At 43.7% G+C, this 24,470-nt stretch overlaps 1 non-coding gene across 1 annotated transcript; it reads left to right on the top strand.

Moving 5' to 3' along the window:
• The first annotated feature begins 19,492 nt into the window (after positions 1-19,492).
• LOC114808261 lies at positions 19,493-19,630 on the top strand. Its single transcript, XR_003756108.1, has one exon. It is a non-coding gene; the product is annotated as a small nucleolar RNA SNORA7 (small nucleolar RNA).
• Positions 19,631-24,470: the final 4,840 nt, after the last annotated feature.

The following is a 24,470-nucleotide window of genomic DNA, read 5'->3' as shown; positions in this document are numbered from 1 at the left end:
CTGCCTTTCCCCTCCTCCCCAGTGTTCTGTGGCTTTCAATCTTTCCTGGCTCCTCTCTGCTCACCCACCACTCCCAGAATTTTCTCCGTATCCTTCTCCGCTGTAAATGCACACTCTTTTATCTTCCATTTTATCCCCCCTCTAGACTGTAAACTCGTTGTAGGCAGGGAATGTGTCTTTTTATTGTTGCATTGTACTCTCCCCAGTACTTAGTACAGTGCTCTGCACACAGTAAGTGCTCAATAAATACGATTTACTGACTGACTTCCATTTCCTCTGCATAGTTTCAGTGAGAGGGTCACAACCCCAGCTCCCCTCAGTCACAAAGTTGGGGGACCAAGGCTGGGGCCTGATGAAACAGAGGGAGATTAAATTGCTAGTCTGGCTCCTCTTTTTGTAAAAAAAAAAAAAAATGATATTAAGTGCTCACTATGTGCCAGGCACTGTACTAAGTAATGGATTAGGGACAATCTAATCCAGGTTGGACACAGTCCGTGTCCTATATTTGATCCCCATTTATCCCCATTATCCCCAGTCTTAATCCTCATTTTACACATGAGGTCATTGAGGCCCAGAGAAGTTAAGTGAATAACCCAAGATCACACAGCAAAGAAGTGGAGGAGCTGGGATTATAACTCAGGTCCTCTGACTCCCAAACCTGTGTTCTTTCCACTAGGCCATGCTGCTTTCCTGCTTCCTCTTCCATCTGCTCTGCAGCCCCTACCACCCGCTCTACTCCCACCCGGATCTGGCCTCAAGTCCTTTGCTTTGAAGCCTTGTGGGATTAGGATGAGTGAGAGCTGGTAGGACTGATGTGATGGCAGCAGCAGTAAAGCCCACTTCATAGAAGCCACAAAAAAGAGTTACTGAAATAAACGCAGAATGTAGGGGGCTATAGGCTGGTGGCAGTGGAGGATCAGAGAGCCAAGCGTTCAGGAGAGGGTCCAGAAGTCCATGGGAATGGGGGGAGCTGGGCTAGGAAAGATGGTCCAGGGCCACTTCCTTGGTGGATTCACTAAAGCAGAGACTTAATCTGCTATGAATTCCAGAAGCGATTTCTACCCTGCAAACGTGGAACTTGGTTGATTTTACCCTCTAAATTTCTCAGCTTAGTTTCTCCGGGGCCTCATTACAGCTGAAAGGCCCATAATCAATGGATATGGGGTCTCCCCGGTCCCAAGGGGCCCGCAGGATCCAGAGCTAACCAGATTTTCCCCTGGGATGATATGTATGCTCTTACTTCCCACTAGGACTACGTTTATTTCCCACTCTGAATCATATAGACCTAACCCGTCATTATTTCTTTAGGCAGCCTCTGCTATTTTCTCCTCCCTGATTCTTTCTCCTGTAATTACTTGCTTTCAATTCTTTTTATATGCCAACCAGTTTATTACATATACTCTTTCTCCTCATAATTTTACCCTTATTGCCACCTCTTACAACTTGCCAGCATCCTATTGGCTCCTGTGATTTCTGCTTTTATTTGAACAGTAATGATCTTGGTGAAGCATTTCCTGCTGATAAAGGACAAGATGGGAAAACTGATAGTCCTTGAAGCCTGGGGTCATTCCTCCAGCCAGCCATTAATTCCAAAGAAAAGGCCTGGCCTCCAGGAGGGAGAACTGACTATAATGCCTTTCATCCAGAAAATACCCTCAACACTTTCAACACTTTCCCTGCTTTCCCCAGACCTGGTGTTTCTGTCAGAGGTGACTTTGAATAGGATTTTTAAGGATAACAGCACTCCATACAGCATAGATTTAAATAAATTTAAAAAGAAGTAAAAGAAAGATGTCTTCTCCCCTCCACTAAGTAACTTGAATATGATGGGAAGCAGCATGGTCTAGTGGAAAGAGCATGGGCCTGGGAGTCAGAGGACCTGGGTTCTAATCCTGGTTCTGTCACTTGCTTGCTGTATGACCTTGGGTAAGTCACTTAATTTCTCTTTACCTCAGTTTTCTTGACTGTAAAATGGGGATTAAATCCTACTCCCTCCTGTTTAGATGATGAACCCCTTGTGGGACAGGGACTGTGTCTGACCTGATTTACTTGTATCTACCCCAGGGCTCAGAACAGTGCTTAACACATAGTAAACACTTTAACTAATAACAATAATAATAGTAATAGTAATCCAGCCTTCCTTAATCAGTTTACATCACAAAGCTGAGGGCATCCAATCTCTCCTCCAAATGGAGAGAAAACCACCGCTCACTCCAGGGGCTAGGAAATCTTTACACCTTCCCCCTTAAAATGCCATCTAAACTCAGATGTGATGCTGTATGAATTTGGGAAAGCTTACCCCTGCTCTTGGCTCCACCTTGTGGCGGTGGATAATTGTGGGCAGGAAGAGTGAAATCATTAGCTTTGCCCCCACAGATTTTGGAGTGGGCTGCCATATCTAATCAGCCCCACCTTTTGGAGCCCAATGGAGCCTGACAGAAAGGGCTTAGCATTTAAAAGCCTAACCCACCCTCCCTGGCAACATGCCCCTAGGTGGCCAGGAATCTGTAAGCCCATTGTGGGCAGGGAATGAGTCTGTTTATCGTTGCATTGTACTCTCCCAAGCGCTTAGTACAGTGCCCTGCACCTGCACCCTGCACACAGTAAGCACTCAATAAATATGATTGAATGAATGAATGCACCTCCACCCAGCTCTAGAGCCACCAAAAGTCTTTTTGCGCTTCCACCTGAGTGAAGCCATGCTCCCTCAGAGCACTATACTAAGGGCTGGGGAGAGTATAATAAAAAAAGAAGAGACAGTCACAGCTCTCAATCTTAGAATCTAGCAGGGGAGAGAGAGATTAAAATAAATGACAATTAGGAGGAAGTAATCGAGTGGAAAGACATGTAGATAAGTGTTATGGGAGCAGTGTGGATGGAGAAGCGAACAGCCAAGTGGTTGGGTGGAATTGGCAACTGGGGATATGGGGCAGGGAGGGAATAAATTAATTTGGAAAGGCCCTCTGGAAAAGATGTGATTTCAGAAAGGCTTTGAAGATGGGTAGAGCAGTGATCTGACTGATGTAAAGTTGGGCAGTGGGGTAGAGTGTGTTCCAGACAGAAGAGAGGGCTTGAGCAAGAGGTCAGTGTCAGGAGAGATGAAAATGAGGCAAACTGAGCAGTTTGTCTTGAGAGGAACTAAGCAGATGGATTGGGTCGAAGTGCGAGAGGAGCATATATAAGTAGATGTGAGAGATCTGATGGAGTGCATCAAAGTCAATAATGATCGGGGGGTTTCTGCTTGATGAGGAGAGGAATGTGCAACCATTGGAGGCTTTTGAGGAGTGGGGAGACATGACCAAAATGTTGTTTTAGAAGCGTGATCTGAGTAGCAAATGAAATATGGACTAAAGAAAGGCTTGTTGTACAGTACTCTCCCAAGTGTTTAGAACGGTGCTCTGCACCTAGTAAGCACCCAGTAAATATCACTGATGGATTGATTGAGAAAGGTTGAAAGTAGGGAAGTCAGTGAGGAGGCTGCTGCAGTCAAGCTAGAATATGAACTGCTTGGACAAGTGTGGCAGCACTTAGGTGTTGTTGATGATGATGATAGGAAATTGAGGATGATGGATGGGTTTAGGAGGGAAGAAGAGGAATTCTACATTAGGCATGTTTTGTTTCAAGTGCAGGTGCTCCCCAAGAGAATGAATATAGAGTAAGATGAGTAGGGAACCTAGAACAGAGTCTTGTCAGACTCTCACAATCAGGGAGGGGATGAGAAATAGAAGGAGACACAGCAAGTAAGACTAAGAAGTAGCAGTCAGATTAAGTAGGTAGAGTAGCATGTCAGCAAAACCAAACAGCTCAATTTGCTAGGAGTAGGGAGCGAGTGGTCGGAAGTGATGAAAGTAGTCAAGAGGTCAATCGATCAACTGATGGCATTTATTGAGTGCTTATTGCACGCAGAGAACTATATTAAGGCCTTGGGAAAGTGCAATATAGGTCGATAAAGGTTTGGACAGAGAAGAGCTCACTGGATGGGGTTATAAAGAGGTCATTTGTGACAGGGAAGAGTATGGTTTCAGTGGAGTCAAAGGGGGAAAGACTTGAATGTAGTAAGTCAAGGAAAGTATCGGTGGAGAGAATGTTTGCACAGGAATAGGAAGGGGGAGTTGAGGGGGAACAGCTGAAGGGAAGGGGACTCAAGGTTTCAGAGAAATCTGTTTTTAATATAGGAAAGATTTGAGAAAGCTTGAAGGCAGAGGGCAAAGATGCATCCGAAAATAAGAGGTTGGCATGGCGTAGTAGATAGAGCACAGGCCTGGGAATCAGAAGAACCTGGGTTCAAATCTTGGCTCAGCCACTTGACTGCTGTGTGATCTTCTGCAAGTCACTTCACTCTTCAGTCCCTCAGTTACCTCACCTGCAAAATGGAGAATAAGACTGTGAGCTTGTGGGACTGTGCCCATCCCGATTACCTGGTATCTAAGAGAAGCAGCATAGCTTAGTGAAAAGAGCATGGGCTTGGGAGTCAGAGGTAATGGGTTCTAATCCCAGCTCTGCCACTTAGCTGTGTGACTTTGGGCACGTCATTTAACTTCTCTGTGCCTCAGTTACCTCATCTGTAAAATGGGGATTAAAACTGTGAGCCCCACATGGGACAACCTGATTACCCTGTATCTACCCCAGTGCTTAGAGCAGTGTTTGGCACACAGTAAGTGCTTAACACATACCATCATTATTATTACCCTAGCACTTAGTACAGTGCCTAGCACATAGTAAGCACTTAACAAATATCATGAAAAAGGGTGGCAGTGAGGGAGAGGAGACAAAGAAGAGTAAGTTTTTTGTTTTATTTTTTGTTTTTTAAAGTGAGGTGGAGTAGGTTTTGAGGTACGGGCTGGGAGAGTAAATTTTGGAAGCTGTATCCTCTTGATATATGGGAGGAGAGGAGTAGAAAGAGGAAGAGATTCATTCAATTGTATTTAATGAGCGCTTACCGTGTGCAGAGCACTATACTAAGTGCTTGATGTTAGTAAAGTGATGAAGAGCTTAGGAGGGACTTTGCAAAGTTCACACCTGAGGGTTTTTATTTTGCCATTTTGATTATCCACTAGATGGTAAGATTTTTGAGGGCAGGGATCATGTCTACAAACTCTATTGGACTGTTTTCTCCCAAGTGCTTACTACAGTGCTCTCTGCATGCCATATGTACTCAGCAAATACCTTGGATTGATTGGTTGATTGATTGCCAACAAAGTCATTGGTGAGGTCATCAGGAGTTAGAGAAGAAGACAGTAGGGACATTGGGGGTTTTCAAAATGGAGTTAAAGGTCTGGAATAATTGATGGGAGCTGATGGCTCTGCATATGGGATGATAAGGGAAGCATAGAATGGTTACTGAGCAGGAGAAAGGGCAGAGTTGTAGGCTGTGAAGGTGAATTTGAAGTGGTGCAAGTCCATCTCGAGCCTGGCTTTCCACCAACGATGCTTAGCTGCATAAATACAGGAGTGATACAGGGCTGGGTGGGGCAAAAGTGATGGAGAGATAAATGGCCAAGCAGTTGAGTTTGCCAAAGAGGGTGGTGTTGGGTGGGCAGACTTGAGCATCAAGAGAGGAGATAGCTGATAGGGAGACCAGGTGAGGCATGATAACTTGGGACAGATGGAGTAGGTCCAGAGTTCTGATTTCACAGTGAGGAGAGAGAATCCTGCCTCCTGAGTGAATTGGACCAGGGGTGGAGGGGAAGGGCGGAGGGAAGGGGCTGGAAGAGGGAAGTCTTCAAGACAGAATCCTCTCCCCCAGTCACAAGCCAACATAAGATCTAGAGACTCTGTGCCGTGGTCATTCTAGATAAGCCAGATATTTCTAGAAGAGGCAGTGGCATGTCTGAATAACTGCTGTGATCTGCCATGACACTCTTCTGCCATGGATTAAGCCCTAGTGCTTAGTACACTGTTTGACACATAAGTGCTTAACAAATATCATTACTATTGTTGTTGTTATTATTATTATCTGCCTATATCAAAATCATTTCAAAGGTAAAACAGTCTTCAGCCACCTTTCAATAAAAGTTATTCGTGGGTTTCACGTGACAGTATCATATCAGTTTAGCCTTTGCTTTATTATTCCCCTCAGCAGGGATTTTTACACATGCCTATCGCTAATCCTCTGGACCCACACACCAGTGCAATTCAATTGAAATATCTTCTGTCTAGTACCTGAGATTGAATTTGCTGATCCTCCAACTGGATCAAGCTAGCGACTAGATGAATCTCTGTCCCAAGAGGTTGCTCACTGTTGCCTTGGGGAGCAAAAGAGAGAACAGACTATTGTAATTCCACAGGAATAAACTCAGCGTGCAAAGTCTGGCCCTTCCTGAGGCTTGGCCCCAGTCTGTGAGCAGAGAAGAGACTCAGAGCTTCTGACTTGCAAACTGGCATAAAGGGGAATACCCAATCCCAGTTTACCCTCTCTGGTAATCATTTCAAAAAGTGAATCTCATTTTATACAACTATTTTCCTCCAACTGAGAGGGGAAAATACAAGGTCTGGAAATGAAGCATTGGGTCCTGAAATCAATCAATCAATTGGTGGTATTTATTGAATGTTTACTGTGTAATAATAATAATGGTATTTGTTAAGCACTTACCATATGCCAAGCACTGTTCTAAGCTCTGGGATAGATACAAAGTTATCAGGTTACCACTTGGGGCTCACAGTCTTGTTCCCCATTTTACAGATGAGGTAACTAAGGCACAGAGAAATGAAGTGACTTTCCCAAAGTCAAACAGCTGACAAGTGGCAGAGTCAGAATTAGAACCCACGACTTCTGACTCCCAAGCCCGTGCTCTTTCCACTAAGACCTGCTTCTCTACAGAGCACTGTACTAAGCACTTGGGAATGCATAATACTATAGAGTTTTTAGACATGATCCCTGCCCACAGGGACATCACAGGGTACATGGGGAAGCAGAAGAGTTTCTACTCCTTTTTTATGGTATTTGTTAAGCACTTACTATGAACCAGGCACTGTAGTAAGCACTGGGGTAGTTACAAGCTAATCAGGCTGGACACAGTCCTCGTCCCACGTGAGGCTCACAGTCTTAATCCCCATTTTATAGACGAAGTAACAGAGGCACAGTGAAATGAAGCGACTTGCCCAGGGTCACACAGCAGACCAGTGGCGGAGCCGGGACTAGAACCCAAGTCCTTCTGAATTCCAGGTCTGTGCTCTATTCACTAAACCATACTCCTCAAGCCTCTTCTCTTTTCCACCTATTCTCCCAGAACTGGGCAACTGTCCCATGGCCAAGTAATCACTGAACCTCCAGGAATAAATCCCAGAAGGGAAAAAAGTAAGGAGGTTATAGTGAGCCACAAACTGAAAGCGACTCAGCATGATTAGACTGTAAGCCCGTCAAACGGCAGGGACTGTCTCTATCTGTTGCCGACTTGTTCATTTCAAGTGCTTAGTACAGTGCTCTGCACATAGTAAGCGCTCAATAAATACTATTGAATGAATTCAATGAATAAAGTGCACCCCTTCTAGGACTGTAAACTCGTTATTGGCCTGGAATATGTCTGCTAATTCTGTTGTATTGTACTCTCACAAGTGCTTAGTACAGTGCTCTGCACATAGTAAGTGCTCAGTACATACCATTGATTGATTAATTGATGAAATGTTGTTATTAAATAAGAATAATGGATGCATTTGTTAAGCACTTCCTATTTGCCAATCACTTTATAGAGCACTGGAATAATTACAAATTAATTAGGTTGGACACAGTTCCTGTCCCACATAAGGCTCACAATCTCATAACATGGCATTAGGATGCACCCATAGGGGTATGGCATGAGAGAATTTGGCAACTGCCTAGAGACTGTCTGAATACAATCCTTATTAGAGGACTGTTGTCTAGTTTTGGCCACTGTACTTTAAACATGAAGAAATTGTAGAGTGCCTAGGGAAGGCAACAAAATTTACTGGAACATTGGAAAATTGGTCTTGGAAGTTAAATTAAAGGAAATGGACTTTAAGGTCTCGGGAAGAGAAGGCTGAGAGATTAGTAACAATCTTCAGACCTAGGAAAGGTTTTCATGGACCAGCTGTCCGCAGAGGAAATTGACTTAAATTTCATGACAGTCAAACCATCTTTCTCTTAAGAGATCACCATGTTGGGCTAATTTTCAGTTGAGGACCTGTCTCTAGACAACTTTAAAAAGCTATTATTCCCATTTTCAAGGCTATATCAGGTCACCTGGATCAGCTCCTAGCAAACAGGGAGTGGGATGAGGGAGGAGACAGAGAGGGAACATATCTAGAAAGACATCACAATGTTATTTCCCCCTCATACACACAGCCAATCCCCAAGTGCCCACCCAACTTTCCCTCCCGAAAGTAGGGATGGGTCAAGGCCAGGGTTGGGATTGGGGCTTTCCCATCTTTACCACAGATTTTGAGTCAGGTTTTCCTATCCCTGCTCCAACTCTCCGCCAAAGCCAACACCACCACTCCTGAACTATGGATCAATCCCACCTTAGTTCTGCCCTAACACCCAGATTCATGGTCTTGGCCCACTAGAGGAGAAGGTGAGGTAGAGTAGAACTTTTTGCAATGGAAGGACAAAGCAATCAAGCAATCAATAGTACTTATTAAGTTTTTACTTCGTAAGTACTTGGGAGAGTACAAAAGAGTTAGTAGATACGCTCCTTCTAGACTGTGAGCTGGTTGTTGGTTAGGGATTGTCTCTATCTTTTGCCGAATTGTGTTTTCCAAGCATTTAGTACAGTGCTCTGCACATAGTAAGCACTCAATAAATAAGATTGAATGAGTTTACAATCTACTAGGTGAGACAGACATTCACTCCTCTAAAGTCAACCTACTCACTGTACCATGATCTCATCTGTCTTACTACCAATCCCTTGACCATGTCCTCCCTCTCACGTCTGACAGTCTATCAGACGTGACAGACCTTCAAAGCCCTCCTAAAATCATATATTCTCCAAGAGGCTTTCCCTGCCTAAACCCCATTTTCCCTACTGGAGATCTTTAAGGACAGCAGAGACACCATGTATCTTGGATCATTTAGTTACTCATCTGCCTGGGATGCAGGGGATTGGACCAGATGACCTCTCAGTTGTGAGATTCTCGCTTTCTCTGATAGTATAGATTTAGTTGGCAGTTCAGCAAGCTGACATTTCCAGTGAAAGTTACAGTTTAACAAGAATGGAGTAGGTGCTTTCACATTTTAACACAAAGTGTTTTAAAGAAGCACAGCAAAAATTCCATGTTTATTCATTCATTCCATCTTACATGCTTGGGATGAAATTCAGTTGCTATGAATGGAAAAGGAAGTATTAAGTACTTGGAAGTTTGTTTGGGGTGAAAAACTCATATCCATAAAGAAGGCTGATTTAATCAAGCTAAATAAATTGATAAATCTTGAGTTCCAAAATGTATTTAAATGACACCAATCTTCTAAATGTTAAAACAAAGTATTCTAAAAAAAATTTCTGGGAAACTGCTGTGCTGTTGACTAGAATTCAGATTACCTAGAGAGAAATAAGCTGTTTTGCATTGGTTCTGTTCAGCTGTTCATGGAAACCTATTCTGAATGTAATTTGTTTGGTGTGGTAAATAATGCTTCGTGAATATGCGAGTAAAATAGTAACCAGGGGTGCTCACTTTTCATTTTGACCTTAGGAGAAAATTTGGGCTTATCGAGGAGAGGGAGGAAAAGAGGGGGAAGAAGGCAAGAAAAGATATTCTCTGGTATTTATCCTCTTCTTCCACTGCTGCTTTTGAGTCCTTGACGGGCCCCAGGGTTGGGCACGGGCAATTCAGGGAAGGAGCAGAATGGCCTAGTGAATAGAGCACAGGCCTGGAAGTCAGAAGGACATGGCTTGGCATGGCATGTATGACCTTGGGCAAGTCACTTCACTTATCTGAGCCTCTGTTACCTCACTGGAGAATGGGGATTAAGACTGTAAGCCCCATATGAGACAGGCACTGTGTCTAGCCCAGTTTTCTTGTATCCACCCCAGCACTTAATACAGTGCCTGGCACATAGTAAGCACTTAAATACCACAATTATTATTATTATTATTAGGAGCAGAGGATGGTGCTCTGAGGCTTCCCAGTCACACCCAGTTAAAAGAAAACCTTTCTCTTGCCCCAGCTCCAAATTCCCTGGGGGTGGGGTGGTTGACCTGCCATCTTGGCTCTACCTCCAGCCCCTTTTTGGTTCCAACTTGTGAGAGTGAAGTTAATGACCTTGCCTCCGCAGTGCCAAGTCTGTGGGGTCCACTGGGACCCTGGACTCCATCCAATTGGCACCTCTAGTAGTAATGATAGAAAACTGAGGCACACAAGGTGGCCTTTATGCCTGGCATTTTTACTTTCAGCACCTGTCTCAGTTTCTCCCACTGAATTCCATAGCTCGAAAACAAGGTGTGTGTTCCAAGGAACCTGGAAGTGGAATGTGAAAGCTCTGTAGCACATGGGAGTGATCAGAAGTCCCAAAACATTTTGCATCATCATGTTATCTGTCAGAGCTCATTTGACATGACAGGCACCTCCTTGTCTGGTATCCTTGAGAGCTGCCAGTGGTCACCTTAGAGAAGCTTGTCTTGTCTTATGCTCTCAATTTGACCCCAACCCTTAGTGACGCCAAGGACACATCTCTCCCAGAGCACTCCACCTCCATCAGCAATCATTCTGGTAGTGGATCCATAGAGTTTTCTTGGTAAAAATACGCAAGTGGTTTACCATCGCCTCCTTCCGCGCAGTAAACTTGAGTGTCTGCCCTCGACTCTCTCCTATGCCTCTGCTGCCCAGCACAGGTGAGTTTTGACTTGTACCAGATTGCCTTCCACTCACTAGCCACTGCCCCAACTAGGAATGGAATGGATATGCCTCTGCTTGACTCTCCCTCCCATAGTCGAGACTTATAGAGTACTGGAAACTCTCCAAGTGCAACCCTGCAGAGGGGTCTTAGAGAAGCAGTGAGAACCAAATATTTTCACATCTGTCTTGGTTATTCAACTTGTTAGAAATAGCTGTAGCCTTCTCTCTGACCTCCCTTCCTCCTCTCTCGCCCCGCTCCGGTCTATTCCTCACTCCGCTGCCCGGCTCATCTTCCTGCAGAAACGATCTGGGCATGTCACTCCCCTTCTTAAACAACTCCAGTGGTTGCCTATCGACCTCCGCTCCAAACAAAAACTCCTCACTCTAGGCTTCAAGGCTCTCCATCACCTTGCCCCTTCCTACCTCTCCTCCCTTCTCTCTTTCTACCGCCCACCCCGCACGCTCCGCTCCTCTGCCGCCCACCTCCTCGCCGTCCCTCGGTCTCGCCTATCCCGCCGTCGACCCCTGGGTCACGTCCTCCCGCGGTCCTGGAACGCCCTCCCTCCTCACCTCCGCCAAACTGATTCTCTTTCCCTCTTCAAAACCTTACTTAAAAATCACCTCCTCCAAGAGGCCTTCCCAGACTGAGCTCCTCTTCCCCCTCTACTCCCTCTGCCATCCCCCCTTTACCTCTCCGCAGCTAAAGCCTCATTTTCCCCTTTTCCCTCTGCTCCTCCACCTCTCCCTTCCCATCCCCACAGCACTGTACTCGTCCGCTCAACTGTATATATTTTCGTTACCCTATTTATTTTGTTAATGAATTGTACATCGCCTTGATTCTATTTAGTTGCCATTGTTTTTACGAGATGTTCTTCCCCTTGACGCTGTTTAGTGCCATTGTTCTTGTCTGTCCGTCTCCCCCAATTAGACTGTAAGCCCGTCAAACGGCAGGGACTGTCTCTATCTGTTGCCGACTTGTTCATCCCAAGCGCTTAGTACAGTGCTCTGCACATAGTAAGCGCTCAATAAATACTATTGAATGAATGAATGAACCTGCTTTCAAAGGGTGTGTAACCTTGGGATTAAGGGCGACCTTCTGAAGGAAAGTCAAGAGGCCAGCTAGTCCCATTGTCCTGGTTCGCAGAGGACCTCACTGAAGCCATCCCAGAAAGATAGTTGGCAAATCTACTTTGTAAACTCTCCAGTGCAGAAGATTCCATGTCAAAAAACCTCACGGCCCTAGTCACCTCAATGGGGTAAAAGTAACGTTCCTTTTTTAGAAATTTTGAGCTCATATATTTCTAAAAGAAATGGAAGCAACCTTGGTTTCTAGCCATCTAAAGGGAGTTTTAGAATCCTTTCTTTTTGTTGGAAAATTTTATGGTTCAACTTGAAGTTGTTGGCAGCCTGACAGGGAGTCCATTTCCACTCTCTCCTTCCCTCTGTAGAAAAGCTAGAAATGTTGAAAAACATTCAGCATAATTTTTCTTTCTCTGCAAGCAGAGTGTAACCATTTTACAAAGAGATTTTATATCCAAAAATAGGTTTCAAGTTTCAAGTTAAGGGCTAGGGCAGGTTGGACAACAGGACTTCTTGAGGGAAAAAAGTGATCACTAAATCGCACTTCACGCTAAATGCTAATGCAAATACTTATGCTTCAATATTTTGTCCTCCCTTCCCTTCCTCCCCTTCCCCACTCCTTTAACCCTTTCTTCCTTTCCTTTCTCTCCCACCTCCCACTTTCCATGGATAAACCAACTTGGACTAAGAAGACCTGCCACTAATTTGCTAAATGACCATGGGCAAGTTACTTAATTGATGACTTTCCTCTTAGGTGGTGAAACTTACATGGGATAAAGTCTGTGTCTAATCTGTTTATTTTGTATGTTCCCCAGTGCTTAGCATAGTGCTTGCCATACAGTAATCATTTAATAAATACAACAACAATGATAGTAATAGTAAAGATAATGTTGAGCAGAAATACAATCTTAGGTGGTTTGGGGTCAGGGAAAAGGTAGGAAAAGTTAGATAGAGGAGAGAGTGGAAAGGGGGCCAGGGGAAGGGAAAAGATGGAGGGGGGAGGGGGAAGGAAAAATATTAGGGGAGATACAGTGAGGGTGAAGGAGGAAGGGAGAAGAAGCATTGGGGGAAGGGAAGAAGAGAGTTAGGATTACTTGGTGTAGCCTCTACTACATTTCCCTACTGTTTTTTTTCCTATGGCATTTGTTAAGCACTTACTATGTGCCAGGCACTGTACTAGGCACTGGGTGGATACAAGCTAGCCAGGTTGGACCCAATCCCTGTCCCAATTGAGGCTCAAAGTCTTAATCCCCATTTTACAAATGAGGTAACTGAAGCAAAGAGAAGTTAAATGATTTGTCCAAGGTCACTCAGCAAATGGCTGAGTCGAGATTAGAACCCAGGCTCTTCTGACTCCCAGACCCGTGCTCTGTCCACTAGGCCATGCTGCTTCTCTATGGGTGAGGCCATGCCAATAGGAACTATGGCTGTCACAGCCTGGATGGCAGTGGGCCCTTCGCTAGGTCTTTGCTTACCGAGACTAAAGCTCAGGCCTCCACAGTCCCTATTCCCAATCAATCTCTTCTCAATCAGTCTATCAATCAATTGTATTTATTGAGAATTTACTCTGTGCAGAGCACTGTACTAAGCACTTGGGAGAGCACAATATAACAGAGTTGGTAGACACGTTCCCTGCCCACAACAACCTGACAGTCTAGAGGGGGAAACAGACATCAATCTAAATAGATAGATTACGGATATGGACATAAGTGCTGTGTGACTGAGGGTGGGGTAAATAGAGGGTGCAAATCCAAGGGCAAGAATGATGCAGAAGAGAGTGGGAGAAGAGGAAATGAGGGCTCAATCAGAAAAGGCCTCTTAGAAGAGATGTGTCTTCAATAAGGCTTTGAAGGTGGGGAGAGTAAATGTCTGTTGAATAAGAAGAGGGAGGGAGTGCCAGGCCAAGACTTACCCTAGACTGTAAGCTCCTTGTGGGCAGGAAACACGTCTACCCAATCTGTTATATTGGACTCTCCCAGGAGCTTATTACAGTGCTCTGTACTCAGAAAGTGCTCAATAAATGTGATTGATTGATTCTCAAACCCTCTTCCCCCTTACATAGGGAAGGAGATGGTGTTGATACAAACTCACTCCTCTCTCAGTCCAGGAGCTCTCCCATTGGCATCTCAGCAATCATTTCTCTTTCCTACAGATTCTCTGAGGCATGAACCTGCCCTGAGAAATGTAAAGGGGGAGGAAGGATAGTTCCTGAAATTTAATGGTTGTTCTACTGAAGATCTCTTGTCACCTTTTTTGGTTCCCATGCTGGACCCTGACCCATACACCAGTCCCTGGTTGAAATGAGGATGTGGGAGGTTAAGGAGGGGAAGTAATTCAATACTGGTCACCAGGTCTGCTAGCAGAAGATATTGATCACCTCCAGGAGTCAAGCTGAGTGCACAAAGAAAGCCATCCTTATGTGTACCCACAGCCTTTAACCAGGGAGCGTCAAAGCTTTGCTGATATTATTCCCAGATCCTCATAAGGTCAAGGTGAGTGAGGGTAGAAACGGATATTATTGAAAGAAAAGAAAAAGCAGCAGCTGGAGTCAGTCAATAGATGAAAAATGGAAAACTATCATCATCATCATCATCCATGGTATTTACTACCTACTGAGTGTGAAACACTGTATTAAATGCTCAGGAGAGCACAGGAAAGCGTGTTTCCTACACTCGAGGAACTTCCAAACTAATGTCAGGGGGTCATGGGTTCTAATCCTGACTCCGCCACTTGTCTGCTGGGTGACCTTGGATAAATCACTTCACTTCTCTGTGCCTCAGTTCCCTCATCTGTAAAATGAGGATTGAGACTGTGAGCCTCATGTGAAACAGGGACTATGTCCAACCCTATTTGTTTGTATCCACTCCAGTGCTTAGTACAGTGCTTGGGACATAGTAAGCACTTAACAAATACCATAGTTATTCTTATTATTATTAATGGGGGAGATAAGTATATATAAATTATTCATAAATAGAGGGAGCAGGAGGAAGAGCAATATAAAAGGAAATAGTATAAATGTATCAGGAGGGAATAGCAGAAAAAATAATTGAATATACCCATAAAATATATATATGTTTATGTATGTGTAGGAATAAAATATATAAGGGCTTAGGGTGGTTTGGTATTGACAAGACTGTGATGAGGTGAAGTAATCAGGGAAGGCTTCCTGGAAGAGGTGTGATTATAGGAGGAAGACTTTGAGGTTTTGGGGCTTTCTGTCCTGTGTCCTTCTTATCAACTTCCACAAAGGGCATCCATTCTAAATTCCGTGCTTGCCTCCCCCATCTTCAAGGTTCTCTTAAAATCATGTATCCTGCAGGAAGCTTTTCCTCACTGATCTCTCAACTCCTCACCCTATTTCCCTCCCCACATTAACTGTGCACTTAAGAATTCATCCCCTTTCCTCCCTGCACAACACATATGTGCATATATTTCTACTCAGTTGATTCTTCCTGGGTGTAATTTATTTTAATGACTGTCTCTTCCACTAGATTGTAAGCTCCTTGATGGCAGAGTTCATGCCTTGAAGGCAGAGTTCCTGTCTACTATGTCTACTATACTCTCTCAAGCACTTAGTATAGTGATATGCACAGAGTAAGCCCTCAAGAAATATTAATGGAAGCAGCAGCATGGCTTAATGGATAGAGCACGGGCCTGGGAGCCAGAAGAACCTGGGTTCTAACCCTGGCTCCACCACAGGTCTCTATGTGACGTTGGGCAAGTCACTTCACTTCTCCTGGCCTCAGTTACCTCATATGTAAAACGGGGATTGAGAGTGGGAGCCCTATATGGAACAGGGACTGTGTCCAATCTGATTAACTTGTATCTACCCCAGTGCTTGGCACATAGTAAGTGTTTAATGAGTACCTTTATTGTTAATAATAATAATTGAAATAGAACAGTAAGCAACTTTGCTAACTTGCCAGATAAAATTTATATGACTCACTCTTAAGGTAAATGATTTTACAAAGCATTTCAGTGGACACATTTGTTAGATCATATGCCTTTGAAAGTTGGGGGATGAATAATGCTCACTGAATACACTACTCTCATCCTATGGACCTGAAATTGATTCTCTAAAGACAGTATCAGGATCGATCCTAAAAAAATCATTTTGGAGAGATAGTTAAGTCATTCCCCCCAAAGTGATTCTTATTCTTTATGTGGCATTAAAATTCACAGTCATTTTGTTTAGGGAATCCCAAATCAAAACTAGCCCAGCAGAATCCACCCTGGGAAATATGCGAAATGTTGGCTAACAGCTGTTTTATGAGTTTGAGTATTTACACCCGAGCCCTTTATTTATCCATAAATGTCATCTTCTGCATCAGTACACCACATAACCTAGCTTTTGTCAACTCACATAAAAAGGGCCCCCAGGAAAGAGATGGCATCCATATTTTCATCTCTTTTTCTGTATCTGTGCAGGTGGGACAGATGGCAGAAGATTCAAAAACAAAAGAAGATAATAATCCCCAGTGATGGTGTCCAAAAAAACAAAACACAGTTGGTGTACAATTGTCGGTTCAAAGTTTCTCTGCTTAGTGGTACCCTGTAGCAAAGAGACTTAGAATACTGAAGAAAAATTTTAACTGGATGGAAAATTATATAGATGCTTCCTATCTTGGGTTTATGAGAGAATGATTCATAAATAATACAAAGGAAATAATTGCACAAAATCTCATTTCATCAGGGATGAAGCTATATTTAGTCAGAATTCCTCTAGAGAAACACCCAAAATGGATAACTTTAGTGGAAATTAGGTGAATGACCGTCCCATATATTTTCTGGGATCAGCAAAATAAGTTCACAACATACTGTTTGGATATGTGCTCTACTTGCCATTGCTTTGATAATAAGTCAAAGGTTTTAGAAACGTTCTGGTTTTTGCTGCCACCAAACTTTGTCTTAATACCAGAAACTGACATATCTAACCTGCAAGAAATATTAGTCCATCAACTAGGGCAGAAGCAGAGCAGAGCTTCAGGCTGGCCAGGAGAAGAGTGTCAATCTTGCAAAGTAATTTATAGCCTGTGGAATTTGGAAAACAGGAGAATTTGGAACAAGAAATTCAGGTGTCAAATAGATACCCCAGGCAGTCTGAGAGGAACAGAGGCTTCAGATGCCTCAGAGCACCCAATAAGTTGGTTAATTAATCAATGGTATTTACTGAGTGCTTACTGTGGGCAGAGCACTGAGCTAAGCACTTGGAGAATACAGTACAATAGATTTAGTAGACTTGCTCCCTCTGGGAGCACCCAAAGATATCACCCAATGAACTCACATTCATACTCAATTGCAACTGAGGGCAAGGATCATTCTACGAACTCTATAGCACTTTCCCAACCACTTGGTACTGTAATGCAAAGAGTAAACACTAAATAAATACCATGGATTAATTGACTGATACGCAGAAACTCCAGACTACGGAGGAAGACAGAGTCACCTTTGCCCTGCTCTTCCCTCTCTACCCATTGCACCATCTCTGAAAAGCAGCCCTCTCTCTCTCTGCTGGAGTGTAAGAAGGCCCTGTACCACATTAAGAAAGTGGGCAAGCTTGTGGCTGTGAATATCACAGACAGTGCTGCCTGAAGCATTTACTTACTGCTCCTATTCTTGTCATGGTTGAATTGCTGTTGTTTTTGTTGATTTTGCCCTTTTATTACCCTGTTTGACTGGAATTCCCTCCACCTGCAATCAACCCATCAATCAATGGTATTTATTGAGCACTTACTGTGCTCACTTGTGGGTAGGGAATGTGTTTGTTATATTCTCCCAAACAGTGCTCTGCACACAGTATGTTCTCAATAAATAACTGTACTAAACACTTGGGAAAATACAATAAAGTTGGTAAACAGGATCCCTGCCCACAAGTAGCTTACAGTCTACACGGGGAGGTAGGCATTAAAATAAAACTCCAATAGAGAAACAAGTAGAATACAAGATATTTCCTGTGAGGCTGGGGTGAGTTTCAAAGTGCTTAAAGTGTACACAACTAAGTTCATAGTTGACACAGAGGGGAAAACAGAGGAAATAAAGGGTTTAGTCTGGAAAGACCTCTTGGAGGAGATGTGATCTTAAGAGAGTTTTAAAGGTAGGGAGAAAGGGGGACTGTCAGATATGAAATGGAGAAAAGGGAGTTCCAGGCTTGAAGGAGAACATGAACAAAAGATCATCAGTGACTGCTGAGTGTGAGCCCTCTCTGGGGCAAGAACCCTGTCCGAATCAATGTCCATGAATTCTCCCTAGTGCTTAGTAACATGCTTCTCACATGGTGTCTAATCAATGTCACTACTAATAATAATAACAATAACTGTGGTGCTTGTTAGGGACTTACTGTGTGCCATTCATTCATTCAATAGTATTTATTGAGCGCTTACTATGTGCAGAGCACTGTACTAAGCGCTTGGGATGAACAAGTCGGCAACAGATAGAGACAGTCTATCGGGGCGAGAGAGGAGGAAGGGAGATCAGAGAGAAGGCTGACACAGTAGTCTAGCCGGGATATAACGAGAGCCAGTAATAGTAAGGTAGCCATTTGGGTGGAGAGGAAAGGGCGGCTCTTGGCGATATTGTAGAGGTGAAACCGGCAGGTCTTGGTAACGGATAGGATGTGTGGGGTGAACGAGAGGGACGAGTCAAGGATGACACCGAGATTGCGGGCCTGCGGGACGGGAAGGATGGTCGTGCCATCCACGGTGATGGAGAAGTCTGGGAGCGGACCGGGTTTGGGAGGGAAGATGAGGAGCTCAGTCTTGCTCATGTTGAGTTTTAGGTGGCGGGCCGACATCCAGGTGGAGACGTCCCGGAGGCAGGAGGAGATGCGAGCCTGAAGGGAGGGGGAGAGGACAGGGGCGGAGATGTAGATCTGCGTGTCATCTGCGTAGAGATGGTAGTCAAAGCCGTGAGAGCGGATGAGTTCACCGAGGGAGTGAGTGTAAATGGAGAACAGAAGAGGGCCAAGAACTGACCCTTGAGGAACTCCAACAGTTAAAGGATGGGAGGGGGAGGAGGCTCCAGCGTAGGAGACCGAGAATGATCGGCCAGAGAGGTAAGAGGAGAACCAGGAGAGGACAGAGTCCGTGAAGCCAAGGTGAGATAAGGTATGGAGGAGGAGGGGATGGTCGACAGTGTCAAAGGCAGCAGAGAGGTCAAGGAGCACTGTACTAAGCGCTGGAGTGGATACAAGCAAATACTGCTACTACTAATAGTAGTAGAATTGTCCTTGGGTTTGAAGATGATTCTACTAATGGTGAGAATGCATTCATGAGTCTGCCTTTGAAACAGAATCTTTGACACACTTGAGGACTTTGACCATGAAAATCCAATACTGCATCTTTGCTGGCCCTTTTCCATTCTGGGGAACATTGCTCGGTCACTTATGGTTAAGAGGGAAAATGTATGTCCTACCAACAGCAGGATATGCACTTGAATTATTTTTGCTGAAGCAGTTCTATCATTGTACCCTCAATCAATGAATCATTGGTATTTATTGAGCACTTATTGTGTGCAGAGCGCTGTATTAAGCTCTTGGAAAAGTACAAAACAAGAGAGTTAGTGGACGTGCTCCCTGCCCACAAGAAATTTAGAGTTTAGAGTAACAGTATTATTATTACTACTAATTCCCCTCTCAAGGTCTCACCTGGAGAGTTTCCAGTACTCTACCAGTCTTGACTACGGGAGGAAGAGTCAAGCAGAGGCCTACCCATTCCATTCCTAGCTTGGACGATGGCTAGCGAGTGGAAGGCAATCTGCTACAAGTCAAAACTCACCTGTGCTGAGCAGCAGCGGTACAAGAGATTCAAGAGTGGAGAATCAAGTTTCCTGCACGGAAGAGGCAATGGTAAAAACCATTTCTGTATTTTTACCAAGAAAACTTTATGGATACACTACCAGAATGATTGCAGATGGAGGGGGAGTGTTCTGGAAGAGCTGTGTCCATGGTCTTGTCTTGTGCTGTTGGAGATGACTCGACAGCATCAGTACACAGTACTGTATTTCCCTCTAGACTGTAAGCTCACTGTGGACCGGGAACAGGTCTGTAAACTCTGTTATATTTTCCTCTTCCAAGCATTTGGTACAGTTTCTGCACACGGTAAGATCTCACTAAATATGATTGATTGATTGGGGTAGCTAGAATGGATGGCATGACCTGGGAGAGGGGAAGCTTCATCTAGAAACGTTTCTCAGTGCACCTACTGGGAAGCAGTGTAGCATAGTGAAAAGGGTACAGGGCTGTGAGTCAGAGGACCTGGTTCTAATCTCAGTTCTGCCAAGTGCTTGCTGTGTGACCTTGGGCAGATCACTGAACTTCTCTGTGCCTCAATTACCTCATCTGTAAAATGGGGCTAAAATCCTCTTCCCACCAACTTAGACTGTAAGCCTCATGTGGGACAAGGACTGTGTCCAACATGATAAACTTGTATCTACCCTAGCACTTAGAACAATGCTTGACACATAGTAAGCATTTAATAAATACTATAAAAAATTACTATGCTTTGCCAAATTATATCCTTTCTACCAAAGCTCCACTAAAACCCTCCTACCTGAAGCATTTCTAGATAGAGCTTCCCCTTCATGAATAAATAAATTCAATAATTTATGAATAAATGGTGCAAATCCAAGGCAAAGATGGCACAGAAGGGGGTAGAAGAGGAAATGAGGGCCTAGTTGGAGAAGGCCTCTAGCATTTTTGTATAGCATTCTGGCATTTTCTGTCCTTTAAACTGAATTTTCACAATTTGTGCAAGGCTAAAATTTTTCTAGCACTGGGTGGCAAGATATATTTAGCGCTATTAAAAATGGTTGACTAAGATTTTTTTCCAACCTACCATTAGGTTTGCCTTGAGGAGAAAGAAACAGCCTTCTCTCTCAATGTTCCTTCCATTCTCATCCCAGGAATCTCATTCTTTATTTTATTTTATTCCTACACCTAACCTTTTCTTTCTTTTTTTGTACCTCTTAATTTACATTTCTTTAATTCTGGTTATCTGTTAGGGTCACTAAGCATTCAAATTCCCCTCATATAGAACAATCATGGGAAATGACAGCAAAACCTTTTTTTGGTTTTGATTCTTCTCTTACCCTTATCATCTTGTTTATTTTTCTTCTTTTTAATGGTATCTGTTAAGCACTTACTATGTGCTAGGCACTTTACTAAGCACTGAGATAGATACAAGTTAATCAAGTGGGACACAGTACAAATCTCACGTGGGGGTCACAGGCTTAATCCCCATTTTATAGAGAATTTAAGTTAAATTCTCACATAATCGTGATCATGTCCCAAAACATCATCATCAACCACCTATGGTATTTATTGAACATTTACTGTGTGCAGAGCACTGTACTAAGAGTTTAGGAAAGCACAGTGCAACAGAATTAACAAATCTGATACAATTTTTAGGCAGATCTTCTTGTAAAATCCACTCTTTGTTAATTGCTTAATCTCAGCCCACATAGGAGAGAAGACAGAGAGATTCATTTCTCCGTAGCACTAGACAGAATGTTGAGGAGGGTCAGGTGTAGAAGTGGGGTAAGGAATCAAATAATATAGGGTGTTTGTATAGCGGATTAGTTGTAACTAAGGGTATTCCTGTACATATAAAATGATTCACTGGAAATTGGAATGACTTAAGGTAGTAAAAACCATCTTAATCTGCCATTTGTATTTGCAGTTTGTTCTTTTTTTAAAAAAATTGAAACGCTCTCCATAATATTATGGAAAGAAAAAACCTGAGACTCTCCTGGTAGTTTATGATCCTCTGAGTATAGTTCCAGTTTGATGCTATGGGGTTTAGCTGGATGATTCCCTTTGCGGTTCATGTGAATTATACATTTAAAACCTTCCAAATGTCACTCTGAAAAATAAAAATATCCCCTAAAGCAACAATTTAAAAATTCACATTAGAAAGGGAAGAGGCAAGGAACCAGTAAAAATATACATGAATGAAAGAGCATTAAAATATAAATTTAAAATTTTATTTATTAAATTAATTGAAAGTGATCAGGAGGCTATTAATAGCACTTGATATTGACCCCACCCTTTCCCCCCACAGCAGTTATGTACATATCCATAATTTATTCTAATGTCTGTCTCCCCCTCTAGACTTTAAACTCCAGGTGGGCAGATATTATGTCTATCAACTTTGTTGTACTTTCCCAAGAGTTTAGCACAGTGCTCTGCATGTAGTAAGTGCTGAAGAAATACCACTGACTGATTACTAAGTGGTGTCTTAAATCTCAATTTTCCTTTGAGAATAGTCTTTCGAATAATTTTGGCTATACCACCTATTTTCCTTTAGTGTTTTGATGACCCAATTCTCCTCCAAATGAGGAATTGAGGAGAACATTCAGAGCTAAAAGACTTGGCCCCAGCAAAGGCCATCTCACCTGCTTCAGTGCACTCTTTCTGAGGACAGTCACTTTTCCTTGTCTTAGGCAAAGAAAGACTAATTCTTCCCCTCCTCCCCTTAGTAACAGATCTGAAACAACCTCCCAGTGCAGGAGGAAGTATCAGTTCTTCCCCTCCTAAAAATCATTTTGTTTTTCATTTCATTTCAGTGATGCTATCTATCTTATTTCTGTTTGCCACAAGGAAATGTGGTTGATCCAGAGTCCTGAATGTTGCTTTCATTTCAGTTCATCTTTCACTAGGGAGCCGGAGATGGATGTCAAACTCCAAGTAAAGGTTCATTTACCTTCATTCACTTTGCAGGGGAAACTTCCAATGATTAGGTAAGCTGCCGTCAGTATTAATTGTCAGATGGATGAATGAATTTTGAAATGAGGTTATAATTCATGGACTAGCATCCTCCTAGCTGCTCTTCAATTAGGGTGGGCCTTTCCTATCTTGGATTAACATTCTTCGTTCTTTCTAATTGACCTCTTGTCATCCTCAAACAAAAGGTCATTTGTTAGCCTAGGCAGCAGCAGAAGAAACTAAAAGAAGCAAAAGTAGAGCTGTTTGGAAGGGCTCTGCTCAAGAGAACAGTGGCAAGAATCAGATTTCAACAAGTCTGCACGAGGGTGGGATTTGCATAAGAGGTGCTTGGTTGGCTTACAAATTTGTCTGGGTGGCCTATCAGTTCTACCAATCCCAAAGTGAGGGGGTTGAACTACAATCCAACATGGCACCACCTGTCCTGGCCAGTCATATCCAGCCTGGTACCTGACACCTGCACACTGCCCCAGCGTTCCCCAGTCTGGGGGTCGCCCCTGCCTTGTACCTCGATCTTGTCTATCTCTCCGCCGACCTCTCACCCACATCAGAGAAGCAGCATAGCTCAGTGGAAAGAGCATGGGCTTGGGAGTCAGAGGTCATGGGCTCGAATCCCACCTCTGCCACTTGGCAGCTGTGTGACTGTGGGCAAGTCACTTAACTTCTCTGTGCCTCAGTTACCTCACCTGTAAAATGGGGATTAAGACTGTGAGCCTCACGTGGGACAACCTGATTACCCTGGATCTACCTGGATCTTAGAACAATGCTCTGCACCTAGTAAGCGCTTAACAAATACCAACATTACTATTATTATTATCCTGCCTCTGGCCTGAAACGCCCTCCTTCTTCATTTCCAAGAGATAATTACTCTTCCCCCACTTCAAAGCCTTACTGAAGGGACATCTGCTCCAGGAGGCCTTCCCTGACTAAGCCCTCCTTTCCTCTTCTCCCTCTCTTTTCTGCGTCGCCCTGACTTGCTCCCTTTATTCATCTCTCCTCTGAGCCCCACAACACCTACATGCCTATCTGTAATTTCTTTATCTATATTAATGCATGTCTCCCCCTCTAAACTGTAAACTCGTTGTGGGAAAAGAATGTATTCACTGTTGTGTTGTACTCTCCCAAGTGCTTAGTATTGTTAGCTTACAGACCGCCTGGGCAGTTCATTTCCCGTGATCCTTGTCTGTCTGTTGAAATGGTCCCATGACGGGTTGGCACGTTTTGCTCAATGAAATTTTATTCAGGCAAAATCCTTCAAGATGATATGACAATCCCATGCTTTATAATGGCAAGTGATTGATCTTCTCAAAGTATGAATTACGATGTTACTTGATCTTCCAAGCAGGGAGCGGTGCTGGGAAAGAGAGAGGTGGCCTAGTGGATGGAGAATGGGCCTGAGAGTCAGAAGGACTTGGGTTCTAATCCTGACTCCCCCACTTGTCTGCTGTGGGACCTGGGGCAAGTTACTTATCCCAGGCTGACTGCAAAGGAGTACGCAGCAGAGGGGACCCCAGTATGGGTTCCACAGTCGGGGGATCTCCCATCCGGTAGCCCAGAGCTGCTGATCCTGCCCCAGCCTTGCAGCGTGGGAATGTGGGAGGGGAGAGAACCTGGCCAGGTTTTTCCAGCCGGTCACAGAGAGCAGTGGATGCTACTCTGTCCATCCTGATTAGCTTGTATTTAAGCTAACACAGCACTTCGTATAGTGCATGATGCATAGTAAGCGCTTAAATACCATAAAAGAAGAGTGCAAGCCGAAGGGAGAATACCCTGAAGAACAACTTGATAAGGCACTGAGGGAAGATGATCACAGAAAATACAACTGAGATTGGGCAAACTCAGACACTAATGACCCCGTAGCACATCTGTGTGATGTACATATATT

This window comes from Ornithorhynchus anatinus, chromosome X5, assembly GCF_004115215.2.
Source record: "Ornithorhynchus anatinus isolate Pmale09 chromosome X5, mOrnAna1.pri.v4, whole genome shotgun sequence".
Lineage (NCBI taxonomy): Eukaryota > Metazoa > Chordata > Mammalia > Monotremata > Ornithorhynchidae > Ornithorhynchus > Ornithorhynchus anatinus.
Note: the sequence above shows the minus strand (reverse complement) of the source record. Positions and strands in the feature narration are given on the sequence as shown.